The 4971-nt window shown below is 40.7% G+C and overlaps 1 non-coding gene across 1 annotated transcript; it reads left to right on the top strand.

Moving 5' to 3' along the window:
• The first annotated feature begins 841 nt into the window (after positions 1-841).
• trnat-agu lies at positions 842-915 on the top strand. The gene has a single exon. It is a non-coding gene; the product is annotated as a tRNA-Thr (tRNA).
• Positions 916-4971: the final 4056 nt, after the last annotated feature.

The following is a 4971-nucleotide window of genomic DNA, read 5'->3' as shown; positions in this document are numbered from 1 at the left end:
TGGTTCACCTTGTCTCGCTTCTTTATTTGCACAGAATATGGCATACATTTCCATACAGTTGTGCTGGTACTCTTTAACAAATTTGAAAGTAATCAGGTCAAATTCGTTTTGACTGTTGCTTACAATCTAAATCAATGCGAAAGTGTCTGGCTCACACAATAACAGTCCGCTTAGCAAGATGTTAACTGCATGACACTGCATTGGGAAATCCCAAAACGCCAGAAGTACACGAATGATTGAAAGACTCAAACCAACCTAGAAGATGCGACAAGAGCGTAAACGGAGTAGCAGAACAAAGAAGTGAATATTATATTATATTAAAGTGAACACTGACATGGGATCACACTCTCTTAACATTAAGGTTAGCTAGCGCGCATTTTAGCATCTGGCTACATTATCATCCAAACTGAAAATAAACAACTATACAAATTCAAGCAGGATATAATTTACGTTCGCACGGTACAGAAATTAAGAAGTATTAATTACGAACCTGTAAAATAGTAAAATAAATATGAGACGGGGAGCAGGTGACGTTTCTCAATGTTCTTCCTTCTCGCTTCTGCCATTCTGAGGTGGACAGCTCACAGGTTAAGCTAAACGTCTCCTATTCGCGGCATCGCCCCCTTCTGACATAAATTGGAACAGCAATCCCAAACAAAATAAACAAAAAATTAAATTAAGCATATTATAAGAATAAAAAAAATAAAAAATCCACCACATAATGTGGCCAATATACAGTCAATGGTGGCCACACATTGGTGTGTGTCACACAAACAATACTCCAATGAACTAGCATGGAACCTAAGAGACACGATAAGTATTCGTTGGAGTTCCCGATAGGGGCGCTGTGGCTTAGTTGGTTAAAGCGCCTGTCTAGTAAACAGGAGATCCTGGGTTCAAATCCCAGCAGTGCCTTTGGGGAAGGGTTTTTTTATTTATCCTCTGAGTCCTACTGATTTTAGTGATCCACAGACTCTTCCGGGAATCAGTTTTAAATAGTTAATATCGGAACATCCCCTAAAAACATTATTCCAGTGTAACCTTAGTCATCCCTGACTCTTCTAACACCACCATGGCCATGCCTGCTGTAGTCGAAAGTGAAATGAATGCATTCCCATATAAAACCTTGGTGATCATTGGCTATTCTTCTAGTGCAGCTAAGTTTATGACCAAATATCTGCAATCATCCCATCATCCTCATCTGTAGTTTGATGCTAATCACCACATTATTCTCACACGTTAAAACAATGTACCTTATATACTTTAGTGTCAGCATGTTATTATTGTCATTGTGACAACTGATTTCTCTAACGTTAAGATAGGCCCATGTTTGTCATGGTATACCAAACCTAAGCGTGCTTAATATATTTGGTGCTGTCAGTGTGAGGGGCATCTTTCTTAGCCGTGTCATTTCATATTTCTATGCAGATGTTTGATTGTCAAGCCAATACAAATTGATCTGGACACACAGTGTGGATAGACAGCTTTCAGCACGCATGAAGTCAAAGTCCCAATCAAACATTGGCTGGAGCTTCTAAGTGACTGACAGACAAGGGTGTTTTCCTAATGACTGTGGAGCTGTTTGCATATGAGGTAAGAAGTATTCTCTGCAAAGCTTTTTAGTCATCCAGGTCAATGGTATATTCAAAAATGTTGGATAAGGCAACTAGACATGTAGATTTTCTTGAAGAGGTTTTGCCACTCATCCGAGTAGCTACCTAAGTTCTAATGGACAGGTGGGGAGTTAAGGTTTAAATAGAAACATCTGCAGGTGTAGTCCATCATAAACTTGACTTGTTTCTGCTGACAGCCAGAAACGTCTGGAACCACTGCAGGGATGGCAGCAAAATCTTAACACACAAATTGGAACACAAGAAACAAGCAGGGGCAACAGAACAGAGACAACATAGCACAGGTGAAACAAGTGAGGGCCACACAAGGAGAAACCAATACAGCAATCAAAATGGGAAAAACACAGGACGTAAAACAAAACACGCCAAGGAAGAACTCCTTGGAACTATTTGAATATTCAATTAAGTCCAGTTGCTTTGTTTTTTTCATATAAAATGACCCACATGGCTGAGAACCTTCATAGATTCTCTTCATAAACATTAATAAGCTGTCTTGCCCCTGCTGCTAAATCAATGATGACCACATGCCTTCATCATCATCCTCCCTGGCAGCCTAGCCCTGCCCCAGTGCAACAGCGCTTCTATATTTAGATCCAGGAACCAGAATACAGTAGCCAAGTAATCACCCCCATCCTGTGTGAGTGATGAACTGCTCCCAGCCTCCCCCCCCAAGGCTCTACAGGAGGCTGAGGAGCCTCTGCCAAACACCAGCGTGGTCTGTGGTCAATAACACAAATCTTTACTTCAGTATCTACAATCAGACACGCGCGCGTTGACTGCGTCAGACACACGTAGTGACACTGTGACTGTAGTGACACTGTGAATGTAATACTTTGAGTCATGAATGCAGATGAGCTTGTACACACGCTCACACTCATCAGGAGGTCGCACACATGCGTCAGTGATGTTGTGATTGAATCCATATGCATCAGCCTGATATAGTGTGCATTATTAAGTGGAAATTCAAGCTTGAATTTACCCAGTTTTATCTTCAGTTATTATGCTGCACCTGAAATAACTTGTGAATGTGTACACGAGAAATCCCCTTTGTAAAATGAAGCAGAACTAACTAGCAAAACAGTTCCACAGCTATGGTCATGGTGGAAAATACAGTACAAGCCTCTCCCCCTTTAAGATGACTCGAGATCACAATCTACCCAAACTTTGTTTCCACGGTAACAATCCCCTCCTCTTTTTCCCTCTCTCTGTCTCCTTTGCAAGTCTATTTTAATTAAAGTGTGTAAGATGCCAAAGGCCAGTCAGCCAGTCTAGTCGTTGCCTCTGACTCTGTCCTGCCATGTTTGCTCTAACTCCCACACATCTTCCTTCCATCACTTTATCCGCACTTCCTGTATGTATGTGTACATCGTTTCTCCTTGTTTACTTTCTCTCTGGCCACCTCTGTCCCGTAATTCATGCATTTTTTAACACTGTCTTCTTTCAACGCAGGTTTCTGCTGTATGCTGAGCCACTTACGTATGCATTACAGAAGCAAGGCAGATAGCAGGCTAGGTATGTGTCTATTGCCACCGACAGGAATCTTAACCAAACTCGATGAAGAAAATTGACAGTTGCAGTTTAACAACATAATTTTTTATTTTTCTTGCTTCACATTAAAGTGGAAATATTATGCCCACCTTCCTCATTTTGTGTAGGTCTCTCTTGTGCCTCCAAAACAGCTGTGACTCATCAGAGAATGGACATGGACCTTCTGAGGGTGTGCTGTGGTGTCTGGTACAATGTTGTCAGTGGGGACCTTTGGATGTTATGGGTTGAGAGGAGGGGCCTCTGTGGATCATCTCACAGATACCTGATCAGTTGTTGTGGCTGACTGATGTATATAGATGACAAACAATGTGACATCATAGGTTCCTTGGAGATTTGAAACTGCATGCTCTGGCTTTGGTCGCCACCATCTTGGAAGCTGCCTAACTCCTGGTTAAACTCTGAACCACAACTTTTGGCTAGTAGCAAAAGACACGGAGAGTGAGTGGAAGCTACAAGATCCGTTAACAACATACAAGGTCACCCATCTGTCACTCAAATTGACTTTATTAATGTCGAACTTTAAGCTTTGATATCATTTAAATGGGTAAATTATTTAAAAATTGTTATGAATGAAAGATTTAGCATTAGAATCTGGAAATGCTTTGGTTTGTTTTTGAAAGTCTGTGGGCATTGTTTCGCTTTTGAAACCACCCTCTAGTGGCCATATGAGGAACTGCAGTTTTTGACGCCTCCGCTGGCTTCATTTTTCAGCCTCTGGAGGTTGAGGCTCGCTATTTGCACACCCACCACTCTAAGTGCAGTGTTACCATTCATCGTGACTCATGTTTCTGGTCACCGCATGAAAGCAATATTTTAGTTTTGCCTTAGTCTTTAACAGAAAAATACATCTGCATATTTAGTTGCTAAAAAAAATAAGCCATTGGCTCTATAATATATATATATATATATATAATATATATATATGTATATAAACTATTGACTTGTCGCTGAGGATATTTTTTCATTAGAATAACAAACCTTTGCCAATCTTTTTTAATTCATCTTATTCGGGATATGGCTGGGCACCAGAGCAATTTGTACAAAGCTGTAGCAGTCGCTTTACTCCATTTCCTCTGTCTTAATAATAATTTTATAAAAGCTCAAAGCAAAGAAAGGAAAAAAACCTTAATTGACACTCAGCACGAACATAAGCTGATTATGATAATCACATCTAACAAAGTGTGTTTTGCTTTCTAACAACGTGCCGTCCCCTGCCCCCACATCCCTGGAGGTAAGATCGGAGGAATTAGTTATCAGACCACTCATCTGTCACATCACATTCTTTATGCAAGTGAATTCCAGCTAATTAATGTGCAGAGAGAACAACTCGGAAACATTTGACCTCCTCCAGCTTAAAAATAAGTCCCAGAATCCTTTTGGGCTATAAGAACTGCGCAATGGGATGTCCCGATTTCCAGCGCGTAGAAACGTGTGCGTGTGATAATTATTGCAGTGCAGAGGCTAATTGGGGCAATGCATATTAACTCATTAAAATGTCTCCCTGCTGGTCTCCACTTTAGATCTGGGCCTCATCTGTTGCAAGGGTAGGTGTCCTGGTAGGTTCCTGGGAGAAATACAAAATGAATTATTCTCAGGTAGTATCCAGAGATATCATGATGTCTGTCAGCATAGATATTCAAAGAGTCTCTCTACTCTACAACTTTGCCTGACAAAGAAAGGTCTGATCCTTTTTGCTACCATTTAACTTCCTCTTGCAACAAATTATTTACTCATATGAAAAAATGTCCTTAGCGTGTGTACATGTAAATGTGTGGGAGGAAAACAAAACTAG

The sequence above is a fragment of the Mugil cephalus genome, chromosome 14 (assembly GCF_022458985.1).
Source record: "Mugil cephalus isolate CIBA_MC_2020 chromosome 14, CIBA_Mcephalus_1.1, whole genome shotgun sequence".
NCBI classification, from domain to species: Eukaryota; Metazoa; Chordata; class Actinopteri; order Mugiliformes; family Mugilidae; genus Mugil; species Mugil cephalus.
The sequence above is the reverse complement of the archived record's forward strand: the minus strand, read 5'-3'. Positions and strand labels throughout refer to the sequence as shown.